Raw genomic sequence first — 14,141 nt, 5'->3', positions numbered from 1 at the left:
TTCCCCCAATTTGTAGTTTGATTCATTGTGGCAATCGAGGGGACCAAAGATGGTCATGTCGGAAAGGGAGTGGGAAGGGGAAATAAAATGGGTGGTGACTGGAAGGTCCAGTTGGCACCGATGGGCCCCTTAGTTTGAGGCTGTGCCCCCTTGTTCTAGTTTCACCTGCCAGTGGAAACAACCTCCCTACTTCTATTTTAGCTATTCCCTTCATAATTTTATGTGTTTTTATAAGATACCCTTCATTTTTCTAAATTCCAATGAATATAATCCCAGTTTACTCGGGCTGTCCTCATAAACCAATCCCCTTGACTCCGGAATGAATCTAGTGAACCTATCTGCACTCCCTCTCCTGCCAGTACATCCTTTCTCAAGAAAGGAGATCGAAACTGCACACAGTACTCCAGGTAGGGCCTCACCAGCATCCTGTACAGCTGCAACATAACCTGCTTTTAAACTCAATCTCTTTAGCAATGAAGGACAAAATTCCATTGGCCTTCTTAATTACCTGTTGTAGCTGCAGACCAACCTTCAGCGATTCATGCACTAGGACTCCCAGATCCCTCTGCATAGCAGAATGCTACAATTTTTTATCATTCAAATAATAATCCTTTTTACTGTTATTCAAACCAAAATGGAGGTTCACATTTACCAACATTAGGCACACCAGTAGTTACCGATTGCCAACCAGAAAAACGCTGATTTATCCACACTCTTTGCTTCCTGTTATATAGCTAATCCTCTATCCATGCTAATACATTGCCCATACCATTGTTCACCTTTACCTTATGCAGCAGCTTTTTGTGCAGCACCTTGTTGAACGCCTTTTGGAAATCCAGATACACCACATCAGTCCCCATTGTTCTCCTCATTCATAATATCTTCATAGAATTCCAGTAAAATTAGTCAAGCACGACCTGCCCTTCATGAACCCATGCTGCGTCTGCCCAATGGGACAATTTCTACTTAGAGGTCTTACTATTTCATCCTTGATGATAGTTTTACCTGGCCTTCTTATCAAGGTCATGCTTTCTGTAGTCCACCTCTCCCAGCTTGCTCTGTTAACACTTCAAAGCTGCCAGCCACCTGATTGATAAGATAATACTGGAAGTCTTGTCTTAAAGCAATGAGCTCCGCTGTCAGGATTACCTGGGTGTGAGGCCATTTACGGGATTGTGAGGTGGCCATGGGAGTAGGGGTGCCAACCTGGAGTCTCCAGGAATTGAAAATCAACCTTCAGGACATTGCTCTGTGAGACTGTGGAGAAAGACTTGGAAATGTATCACTATTCCTTCAATTTCATTGGTTCAAAATCCTGGAATTCCCTCCCTAATGGCATTATGGGTCTACCCACAGCACAGGCATCACCATGGTTCAAGAAGGCAGCTCACTAACACCTTCTCAGAGGCAATTATGGCTGGGTTTGACCAAGGAAGCCGACATTCCTGAAGAAGAGCTTATGCCCGAAACGTCGATTCTCCTGCTCCTTGGATGCTGCCTGATCTGCTGCGCTTTTCCAGCAACACATTTTTCAACAAGGAAGCCCACATCCCATGAGTGCATTTAAAAAGGTTATGGCACCATTAAAAAAATTTTTTTGTCATTCTCTTAGAACATTTCTCTTTACCAGGCAAATGATATTGAGCTGAAAATGTGTTGCTGGAAAAGTGCAACAGGTCAGGCAGCATCCAGGGAACAGGAGAATCGATGTTTCGGGCATAAGCCCTTCTTCAGGAATGGGCTGAAGAAGGGCTTATGCCCGAAACATCGAATATCTTGTTCCCTGGATGCTGCCTGGCCTTCTGCGCTTTTCCAGCAACACATTTTCAGCTCTGATCTCCAGCATCTGCAGACCTCACTTTCTCCTCAAATGATATTGGATATTGGGGGGAAAAAAAGAAACTGCTTGGTTTGCAGTTAATGTTCATGCCTTGTGGGTAATGAGAAATTTTGCTTTCCAATTGATGGAGCAAAATAGCGTGTCACAGGGATATATAGAACATAGAACATTACTGCGCAGTACAGGCCCTTTGGCCCTCGATGTTGCGCCAACCTGTCATACCAATCTGAAGCCCATCTAACCTACACTATTCCATGTACGTCCATATGCTTGTCCAATGACAACTTAAATGTACTTAAAGTTGGCAAAGATAGATATAATCATCAACTAATAGCTGGGAGCATGAGGGTAGGTCAAGTGATTAAATGTCCATGAATACATCCAAACACAGTTGGCAACCCAACACAAAAGTATGGACTGTGGCACCCCATATAATCCAGCCCCTCAAACTTTCACTATTCACTCAGGTTACTCAATGTTTTGAAAAAAACAGACAAGTGAAATAGATGGGAACATTTCAATGAAGTTTAGTACAGAGAAATGCAGTGCAGTGTTTGGAAAGAAAGACTGAAGAGCGGGGAAAATAAATTGACTTGTAGAGGGCTGGTATAAGAGCAGCCTTGGCTTTATAAGCATCGGGATGGAATACAGAGCAAGGAAATGATATGCAAATTTTATAAAACACAAATGAGATCTCAGCTAGAGTTCTTTGTTCAAGCACCACACTTTAGGATAAATAACCAGGTCTTGGAGACTGCACACAATTTTTTTATGAGACTAGAATAGGGATGAGGGCCTTGATTTACATTCGAGACTGAAAAAGGTGGGATTGTTCTCCTTAAACTAAAGAAAGCAAAAGGTTCAACAGAGAGTTCAAAATATGTAAAGGTATGTTGTCGGGTAAATAAGAAGAAACTGTTTTCATTGACAGGTTAGTTGGTAGTCAGAGGACATGTTTAAAATGGTTGGTGAAAGGATGAGAGAGGGAGATAATTTTTTCATGCGCTGTGTTGTTATGACCTGGAATGCATTGTGTGAAAGGATGGTGGGACTGATTAAAGAGCTATTGGCAAATGAGAATTCGATGGAAAAGGAAACATTTGCAGAGATGTGGGGAAAGAACAGGGCCGTGCGATGAATTCAGTGGCTCTTTCACAGAGCCAGCACAAACACAATGAGCCAAGTGAATTTCAATCTGGGATGTATCATGTTTTAATCCTGTAAAGGTTCTGGCCCTTTTTTAGAATATGCTACTGGCAGTAATATTATATGGTAATCATTTCCACTCCTAAGGCTGACTCGGCCTGGAGTTTGTCACTCGTACATTGTCTGCTCAGCAAATCAAAAAAAGGACAGAAGGAGGTGATTCAGCCCATCAAACCACGCTGCCGTTCAAGATGATCATAGTTGATTATCCAACTCAGTATCCTATTCCTGTTTTAACCTCATACCTTTTGATCCCTTTAGCCCTAAGAACTAAGAATCCAGGTTCATATCCCATTTTGAATGAACATCTGTTTAATAAGAAATGGTGTCACCTAATTAAATCTCTTACTCTGCAAAAGTTATGAATCCCAGAATGTATTCAATGCTATTGGCCGGAGTTCAGTGCTCCCTCTGGATGTGTTTCAGAATGTGTAGGAGAGTGTTGTCTGAATGATCAATACAGAGGCATTGCATTCCTGCTTCACTCTGATTAAGTCTGTGACAGAAACTCTTGTGGCACTCAACCATTGACTAACAGGGTGGATTCACTATATACTGAGATCACCCTGGGATCCCAACAGCTTTGCTGACAGATTTGTGGGGCTAATAAAAGGCTTGAATGAGGGAACCAGCATCAGAAGAGGGGGACTTGTTAAGAGACGGGCATTTGAAAGCCACTTCCACAGATCCCATGCTCTCACCTTGCCCTACCTCCTCCCCTATACTGCTGGTGACCCTCTCTCACAGGCCCCACCCTGCCCTCACTTAACTTTCTCTAGTGATTCGAGGCAGAAGTGAATTACCAGCAGTGGGCACCGGTGCCGGTAGTATTATCCTTAATGGACAGCTATTGATGTTTGACTGGGTGGGAGCTCTTAGGACATGTTCTCCACCACACTGGGGCAAGTCCTGGGAATAAATATCCACAAGGATTCGAGAGTCCCAGTGATAGGATTCCCACTGTCAATTCGGGAACTAATCCCCATGCGACATCTAGAAATTCTCAGTGGATACATCACCAGCTGTAATGACAAATGACATGCCTCACAGCCTCTCTTTAAATTCCACCTAATCTCTCCATCACAAAGACCTGCTTCCACTTTCATTATGTAGCCTGGTTCTAGTTTCGTTATATCCTTTAACTCTTTAACTATTAGACAGAGTTAAATCCAAGCGCCATAGTTCAATCCATGTAGGATTCACACAACCAGAGCAAGGTAAGGTCCTTGAACATCCCTGTGATTAGTGTGAAGTGAAGGTCATCCAGTACGTAGCATGAGCCAGACAAAGTTACAGAATCATTACAGCACAGTAGGAGTCCATTTGGCCTGTTGCATGTATGCTGGCTCTGTGAACTAATCCTATTCTCCCACCTTCTCTCCGTAACCTTGCACAGTTTTTCTTTTTGAATAATAACTTCATTCACTCCTGAATGTTCAAGCTGTATGGTCCTCTGGTCAAATTCAATCTTAAGTGTTACGTCAGATCACAAAACCACAGAGAAAAATGAACATGCACGATGCATCTCTGAGAAAAGTGGCAGGGTTTATCCCAAGTATCAAAGATTTGATTCATGGGAAAATAATGGAAAGACCTAGGTTTTACACTCTGAGGGACAAACAGGTTTCAAACATTGGAAATGATATGCAAAGGGTAGATCTGCAAAATGGCTACAAGCTGAGTTGGGAGAGCAGAGAACAAGAACAATTTTAAACTCATAACGAACAATCTTACGACTTTAATTATGAATTTTCTGCAATTAAAAAGTGACCAATTTATCTGGACTTTCTGATAGAATATAGAAACAAGAGCCCTGGAACTGTTCAATAAGCAAAAGGGAGACTATGATTGCAGCCCTTCGACATCTTTTGGACAGATGCGTTTAGATTACTTGAATAATATTTTGCCATATTTATGTAATTCTGCAACCTTACAGAAAATACGGTCAGAAGTTTGCAAACAGTAGTCTAGCAAAGCATAGACATAAAAGGCTTCGGACTTTGCACAGTGGAAAAAAAACCAGTGCATTGTGATGTTGATCAAACCATATCCTTTATCTTTTCCATCCTGGTCAGCAAGACAACAACACAAATTTAGGTTGTTTAAATAAAAAGGCAGTGCACACATCATTGATGGATATAATAACATACAACTGTGGCAATAAAGTCTCCAAATCATAGAGATTCACAGCATAAGAGGCTATTTACCCATCATTTTTTGTGTCAACCAAAAAAAAAATGCCATCTACCTCTTGGCTTTTAAACCTAAATGTTATGGCATTTCTAATATTTATCTCAGTGATTTTAAAATAGTGAGAGTTTCTGCCTCTACCACCATTTTAATCTTTGAGTCCAGACCTCCACCACACTTTGGGTGAAATGTTACTTCTCAATTCTGTAAAACCCTTCCACCAACTACTTTAAATCAATGGTCCAAGATATTGGCCCCTCTTCTAGGCAACGGTCTTCCTTATTCTTTTCTATTCAGGCTCTTCATAATTCATTGTGATTTAATCACCCTGAGAAACTTTGGAATGTGTCCTTATGTCAATTATTTGAAATTAGAACTGTAAAGTGTCCAGGGTAGTTCATGTGTGCATTGTTTGTTCACCTCCTTCTGACTAAAAACAGACTGTTTCCAGTAGTTGAGTGGTCTAGGGCAAGAGAATTAGAACATGAATTGCCAAAATAATATAATGAACATTATGGACAAGATGGACATTATGCTATATTCCCTATTCTATCCAACACTGATAGACCATTAAATTAAAGCAAATATAACATGGGAAAACATAGAATATATAACATGGAACAGTACAGCACAGTACAGAGCCTTCGGCCCTCAATGTTGTGCCGGCTTTTTATCATATTCTAAGGTCAGACTAACCTACATACTCTTCATTGTACTAACTTCCATGTGCCTATTCAAAAGTCGCTTAAATGTCCCTGATGTCTCTGACTCTATTATTACTGCTGGCAGTGCATTCCATGTACCCACCACTCTCTGAGTAAAGAACCTACCTCTGACATCTTCCCTAAACCTTCCTCCATTAATCTTAAAATTAGGTCTCCGCGTGATAGATAATTCTGCCTGAGGAAAATGTCTCTGGCTATCCACTCCATCTATGACTCTCAACAACTTGTACTCCTCTATCAAGTCACCTTCTCATCCACCTTCACTCCAATGAGAAAAGCCCTAGCTCCCTCAAACTTTCTTCATAATACATACCCTCCAGTCCAGGCAGCATCCTGGTAAATTTCTTCTGTCCCCTTTCTAAAGCTTCCACATCTTTCCTATAATGAAGCAACCAGAACCGAACACAATATTCCAACTATGGTCTAACCAGCACTCTATAGAGCTGCAGCATAACCTTGCAGCTCTTAAACTCAGTCCCCCTGCTAATGAAAGCCCATATACCGTTGCCACAAGTGGTGGCAACGTTTATGGACATGAACCCCAAGATCCCTCTGTTCCTCCACACTGCCAAAAATCCGACCTTTAACCCAGTATTCTGCATTCAAATTCTATCTTCCAAAATGAATCACTTTACACTTTTCCAGGTTGAACTCCATCTGCTACTTATCAGTCCAACTCTGCATCCTGGCAATGTCCTGTTGCAAACTACACCAGTCCTCCACAGAACCCACCACTCCACCAATCTTCGTGTCATTGGAAAATTTACCAACTCACCCTTCTACTCCTTCATCCAAGTCATTTATAAAAATCACAAAGAGCCGAGGTCCCAGAACCGATCCCTGTGGAACACCACTGGTCACCAGCCACCCACACTATTCACAACTTCACCAACCTTTCTGTCACCAGTAAAGATGATACCTCCATGTTTTTTAGCTCTTGCAGAAGAACCATATTGGATTCCAAATATTAACTCTTTTTGTCCAGATGATGTCAGATCAAATGGGTATCTTCAGTACTTGCTATTTTTAATACAATTCACTCTACATTTGTCTTTAATCTTTAAGAACATGTTTGTGCATTATCAACCTGCTTTTTCAATGGACAAGCAGCTAAATTCCTCAATATCCATCAGACTCAAGTCTCACATAATTAATCTTTCACTGACTGCCTACACGGACATGAGAACTCATTACTTCCAGGAGCTTTTGAGCTATGTTCCACAATTATTTTGTTCAATGAGCTCAATGTGATTGACTATCACGACATTGAGATAACCTCAATGCACAAATCCATCCATTACCTTTATCGATGTGAGAAAAAAGCAGAATCTGCATTTTGAATCCAGCGATTGATTCTTCTGAATGGTTCTGATGAAGAATCATTGGACTCAAAACATTAACTCTGTTTCCAACCTACAGATGCTATCAGAGCAGTTGGGTTTCACCAGTAAATTCTGTTTTTGTCTCCGATCTGCAGCATTGGCAGTTCTTTGCTTTACCCTTTATAAATGGAGCTGTCCTGTTTATATAGACAAGAGTGAGCTGCATCTCAGACTGTTTCTAAATGCATAAAGCAAACAACCTCGAAAAACCACAACCAAGCAACAATTTAACACTCTTATTCAAAAAGAGAGGGAGACATAAACAAGTAACTATAGGCCAGTTGGCTTAATATCTGTCATTGGATATGTATTAAACTGATCTCCAAAGGATTTAATAGCCGAGCATTTAGAAACACAGCATAATCAAGGAAAGTCAGTATGCTGTATGTGTATGATTACAGGGAAATCATGCCTGACAAATTTATTACAGATCTTTGAGGAGGTATCAAGTGGGATAGATAAAGGATATCCAGTAGATGTAATACATCTGGATTTCAAAAAATGTATTTTTTAAGACACCACACATAATGCTACTTAATAAGATGAAAGTATATGGTGTTAGGGTAGTAAATTAGCTTGAATGGACGATTGACTAACTAATATAAGACAGAGAGTTAGGATAAAGGGAGAATTCTCAGGAAGGCAACACAGTACCACTGGAATGCCTCTGTAGTCAGTGCTGGGGCCACAGGTACTTACAGTAAATATTAATGACTTGTATGATGGAAGTGAATGTATTATAGCTATGTTTGTGGAGGGCAAAATAGAAGATGGGAAGGCAAGTGGTGCAGATGGCATATAGATTCTCCAGCAGAATATAGAAAGGTGAAGTGAGTGAGGAAAACTTTTGCAGATGGAACATATTATGGGAAAATGTGAGATTGTGCATTTTGGCAGGAAGAATAGAAAAGCTGCAGCACAAAAGATTTGGGGATTCCATTGTATGAATCACAAAAAGACCAGCAGGTAATAGGGAGGATAAATGGGCTGTTGTTCTTTATTTCGAACGGAATGGTGTACAAAGGGAAGTCTTGCTAAAATTATGCATGGTCACAGATGGAATGCTGTGAATAGTTTTACTCCCTTCATCTAAGGAAAGATGCACTGACATTGGAGGCAGTCTGGAGTAGGTTCATTAGATTTGTTATTGACCAAGCCAGACCCCCCCCCCCCTCAAAACATTTTAAAAAGACCCTAACTTTTCTTATTTTAAAGGCAGATCCGAGGTGGATATTCAGGGTGTGATGCAACTGGTCTACCCACTCGGCTTTAAACAAAACAGAATTTATTTAAACACTACAGTTGGAAAACAAACAAAAGAAAATGGAATCTAGAATAACTTAACTATTGGAAAACTCAACTGACCCAAAACAGCAACTTAATTTTTAAAATGTTTTTTCATTCATTTGTGGGATTTGGGCATTTTTGGCTGGCCAGCATTGATAGCCCATCCCTATTTGCCCTTGATAGGTGGTGGTGAGCTGCCTTCTTGAATCGCTGCAGTCGACTTGCAGCTGTTCCAATTCGTGTAACATCCTTTGGCAAAAGGTCAATTCAAACACCAGTTCTTACAGGCAGGACTGATTTCAGAGACAGAAGCCAGTCAAGGATCATCTGTTGGAGCACATTTTCTGCTTTTCTGCAGCTTTTCTGCTACAACTAAGTCAAAATAGAGAAAAAAAAACCTGAATTGGGAGATCTGGCCACTCCCCTGCCATTGTTAACTTAGAGTCTTTCCAGACATTTCGGCACCTCTGCCTTGACAACCTCTCTTAAAAAAAAAACCCAAGGACAATATAACCTTATTAAAGTGACAGCATTGTCACTGATTGAACCCGGATATGGCAGGTCTGCCTTATGACAAATAGTTGAACAAGTTGGGCCTTTACCCATTGGAGTTTAGGAGATTGCGAAATCACCTCTTTGAAATATGTATTAATCGTAGGGGCCTTGGCAGGGTGGATAGCAAGAGGTTGCTTCCTTTTATGGAAGAGTCTACAAGCAGGATACATAATATCAGAATAAGGATGATGTGGAGGTGCCAGTGTTGGACTGGGGTGGACAAATTCAGAAGTCACACGACACCAGGTTATAGTCCAATGGGTTTATTTGAAATCACAAGGCTTTGGAGCGCTGTTCCTTCATCAGGTGACTTCTGTCAGAGTAAGGTGTAAGACAGATATGAGGAGGACATTTTTTTCTCTCAGGGGGTGGAGAATCTGGCATTACTTGCTGGAGAGGAGTATTGAAGGTGAGTCTTTAAGTATCTTCAAGGCAGAGAGAAACAAATTTGCAATCAGTAAAGGAATCAAAGTTATTCAACAGCAGGGAAGCAGAATTGAGGATTTTCAGATTCACCATGATGTCATTGAATGGTGGAGTGAAATTGATGGGGTAAATGGCCGACTTCTGTTCCTACACCTTCTGATTTTATGCTCCGAAACCTGATTATGAAATTAGTAATTAAAATGTCAAGTGAACAATCAAGTCGTCTGATACACAACCTCAAAACAAATGGAAGATTTATAGTCTAATACTAAAGACATATTAGGCTACCCAAGTGTTGGGCATTTGATTGACAAAGTACTATCATAGCCATTATCAGGTGAGCAGGATAATAAAGTAACTTGCTATGAAATATCTATTATAAAATATAATAAAGAACAATATGAAAGAGACTGTTCAAGCAGAGTCTGAAAGATAAATAATTACAATTCCAATTATTTAATTTTTCGCTATTGGTCTGTTTAAGCCGAAGGCAGGAAAGGATGCAATTAAGGCTAAGCTTTTTACTGTAGATTAAATTTATTTGAAACATTGATAATAATATGTAACATAAAGGACTCGTAAATTGAAAAAATGATCTGTTTACTTCAACTGCAGATTTCAAAGTCTGGATATTCCTCTCAGCCAGTTTCACCACTAAGACCATGTGTGTGAAAGACTCGAGCCCCTCAGCCTGTTCATCATCCTCTCCAACTGCCCTGCCAGAGTGCTTCCTTTCCCTTGTTGAACTATACCTGTAGTTGCTTTCCCTTTCTCCACATGCTTTTACTTCGACTATACCAGCAAGTAAAAGCATACTGGGAAGGGTCTTATGTGATGAATTTGTTGTGCCAATATTTTGCCACATAGGTTATAGCAACCTGTTGTGAATAGCTCCAAATACATCAACTTGTCTACTTTAGTATTGCCCTGCCCAGAACTTCAATCCCATCATTTTACCACTTCGTTCACGATTTCTCTGGATAGTCTCCCTGGAGTGCTGGAGGTTGAGATGTGACTTTATAGAGGTTTATAGTCGGGCATACAAAAAGTGAATAGCCAAGGTATTTTCTCCAGCGTTGGAGTGTCCAAAAATAGAGTGCACAGGTTTAAGGTGAGAGGGAAAGGATGTAACAGGCAAATAGTGACCTGAGGGGTAACCTTTTCACAAAGAAGTTAGTGAGGATATGAAACGAGCTGCCAGACGGGAGTAGGAAAGGCGAGCGCAGCAGGTCAGGCAGCATCCAAGGAACAGGAGAATCGACGTTTCGGGCATAAGCCCTTCTTCAGGAAGGCTTATGCCTGAAACGTCAATTCTCCTGTTACTTGGATGCTGCCTGACCTGCTGCGCTTTTCCAGCAACACATTTTCAGCTCTGATCTCCAGCATCTGCAGTCCTCACTTTCTCCAAGGAAAGGCGAGTACAATTACAACACTTAAATGACATTTGTAGATGGATAGGAAGGGTTTGGAGGGATATGGGCCAAAAGCAGGCAAATGGGACTAGTTCAGTTTAGGAAACCTGGTCTTCATGGACAAGCTGAGCTGAAAGGTCTGTTTCCGTGCTGTATGACTATATGACTCTTTAACACAGGACTGCAGAAATGGAAGATATCAACCAGGTTGTCAAATATATAAATCAAGTGGTGACATGGTGTGCATCCTAACTATTTCAGAATTTGTGAAACTCAATAATCAAGGGGTCAAAATCACTCTGTATTGAACAGGTTGAAGTAACGTATTTCCCACTGGCATTAATTTCTGACTATTGATGCTGAATGTTGAGTAGGGTTTAAAGGTCGCCATTACAGTATCTGTTCATGTATTAACAGCAATTAAGTGAAAGCTGTTGCGCTCCTGATATGATCCTTAATAAACGATCAAAGAAGGATTATTATTTATCCTTTGCAATTCTCTCTGCTCCTTAAAACATCCATTAATGCTGATTGATTTGTGTGCATTTCCACTTACCTGAGTAACCATTTATCATGTTTGATTTGAGTAACCAATTGTCAAGCAGAGAGTATCATCGGTACTTTCCACGTATGGGCATCATCTAGTAAGTTGGAGGGGCAGTGTCAATGATATAAATTATGGAATCGTACAATGAGGAAGACCATTCAGCCCCTCAGGTCTGCGTTTAATCTTGGTAGTTCATTTTTCTTCCACTTCAAACCTGTGTAGACCAATTATAGTATCCCTGTCATGACCACAATTGGAATCAGCTAACTCAACATCGACCAGGAGTGTGGAATCTGGGAATCTCTATTTTGCAGTTTAAACTTGATAATCTTGAAGAATCAATGGTGAAACCCAATGAGGTAGATCTCAATGTCATACAATCGTGTCAAACTGCTGACGGGGAATTAGCAGCCCATGTTACATCGCTCCCAATTTTATACTTCCATTGAAGTCAATGAAAATTCTGCATTATCTGTTTCACACAGAGTCACAAAATACCACGGTCAGTTTTCATTAGGTCACACTCAAACTGGCAATCAAAATATTTTTTTGAAAAGTGAGAATCTCCAAAATCAAGCAAAATTAAATGCCAAACAATGAAATAGCTGAATCAGAAAGCAATCATGGAAAAATATGAAACTGATACAAATTTAATGATTGTTGTCAAAGTGAAAGAACACTGGATGTAAAATTGCACTTCACCAAATGGCTACTTGGTGAGAGGCTGAGCACTAACCACTAAAACATTCTTTATTAAATCCAAAAGACGAAAGTGTAGCAACTTGATATTCTTCCCCAAACACAGCAGAGGATGTCACACACCATCCATACCCTGACGCAGAAGAACAATCGGTATTGATCAACATGGTGGACAACTGGGGCGAACGTCTTTGTTACTTTCAGAGTGCAACACGTCTGATATTTATCTCTACAATGTTATCTACTTCAAACAGAAACTGTTTTATTCTAAGAATCCAACCAAACAGAAACACAAGAGTCAGTCTTACAACCATCTGATGTTAAAAGTCTTATGTGAAGCATATTCATTAAACCTAGCTTGAACATAAATAGTACTTTCCATTCTTTCATGTCCTTTATCTAAAACTAAATGTATGAAGCAAGGGTTTCACTGAACACCACTCATTGCGATGAAGCCATTCACTTACCCTTTTGGCCTGTTGCTTGCTTGTTGTTTAGGTTTTAGACAACTCCTCTGTCGTTGCAGCTTCCGAGGAGATAGCCTCGTCTATCTGTCCTGTTGCTTCAATCATGAGCTTTCCCGCATGCCTGCAATTCGTGTTGTTCACTAGCAGTCCTGTGTGTCACACAGGCCCTCCAGTGGCAGGACTCCTCAGTGGCAGTGATCAGCAATCACCTCCTTGGTGTGAGAAAACCACTATAAGTAGAGATGAACTTTGAAAGGGGATATGTGTCATTCCTGTGTTGAATTGCAAGATCTTGTGATCTCTAATTAAAACTATTAAACCTGCAGTGCTTAACCTCCCAAGTTAATTTTATAAATAAGATATAAGTCAATTTGCACTGCACACATTTAAGTGATTAGGATCCTGACGTTTAATAGTACAAAGGAGGAACCTTGAGATTGACTAACAGAAAGGGACGTTTCTTGTTTGCACTGGAGAGAAATGGTCTTGCAGACAGGTGAATGACTAAGGAGATGCAGAATGGGAAATGGAGTGGGCTAAAGGCAATACAAACGAAGTAGCAAATTCTAGAGCTGATGAGAGGGGAAGGGGAGCAGAGGGGTTGGTCAGCAGTCTATACCCTTTGGCACATTGGAACACCAGTAGGGAAAGGTGGACCAAAATGTGAGTAAAACCCAACAATTGTTTAAGACAGAAACAATTCAGCAGAACAAATATATACACATGTTACAAAGCTGTCCCATGACAATGGAAAATATTTAATCATTGCTTTTAAAAAAAATGCTTAACTGAAGGCAATTGGAGATATTAAAAGTAAACAATATTGAGTTAACCAAAAGAGAAAATGCTGGAAAATCTCAGCAGGTCTGGCAGCATCTGTAAAGAGAGAAAAGAGCTGACGTTTCAAGTCTAACTGACCCTTTGTCAAATATCTACAATAGCATCTGGAGGGATTGCCTACTTTAGTTTTGATTTGGGGGAAGCGGTAACTCCATCTAGTGTTGGGCAGACTGAAAGCTAAGAAGAGTTTATATGAGAGAACATTTTTACAGTCAGATGATAGGAAATGTGACGAACAGGAAGTATGTACTAGTTGCAAGATTTTTATATGGTTCGGCTTCATGTGCCATAACGCTGTTGTTTAGGAAAATATTCTATTGTATAAAGTAAGGTTTTTTGTAGCAGGTTGTCTGTAATATCATTGAATGGGTTGCCAGGTCTCTCAGTGAGAAGCAGAAAGGCTGGGTCCTAATCTAACCATGTTTCACTTGAACATGTTCCAGCCTTTAAGGCAGATGACACTGTTACTCACTTTCAGTCAGAGAGAAAATTTGTCCAGCAAGCTCACACATCTAAAGACTCTCACTGCCATCCAATACAACAGAAAATGGAATCCCTGTCATTA

General features: G+C 40.4%; 1 protein-coding gene across 1 annotated transcript in view; it reads right to left on the bottom strand.

Moving 5' to 3' along the window:
• The window catches only part of LOC122557387 (phosphatidylinositol 3,4,5-trisphosphate 5-phosphatase 2-like), a 146,769-nt gene extending 133,889 nt beyond the window's left edge, over window positions 1–12,880 (bottom strand). Inside the window, exon 1 of the mRNA XM_043705046.1 lies at window positions 12,737–12,880. The gene's annotated coding sequence lies outside the window, so the exon portion shown is untranslated. The remainder of the gene's footprint in view (window positions 1–12,736) is intronic.
• Between the last annotated feature and the right edge of the window lie 1,261 nt (window positions 12,881–14,141).

This window comes from Chiloscyllium plagiosum, chromosome 15, assembly GCF_004010195.1.
Source record: "Chiloscyllium plagiosum isolate BGI_BamShark_2017 chromosome 15, ASM401019v2, whole genome shotgun sequence".
Classification (NCBI taxonomy): Eukaryota; Metazoa; Chordata; class Chondrichthyes; order Orectolobiformes; family Hemiscylliidae; genus Chiloscyllium; species Chiloscyllium plagiosum.
Note: the sequence above shows the minus strand (reverse complement) of the source record. Positions and strands in the feature narration are given on the sequence as shown.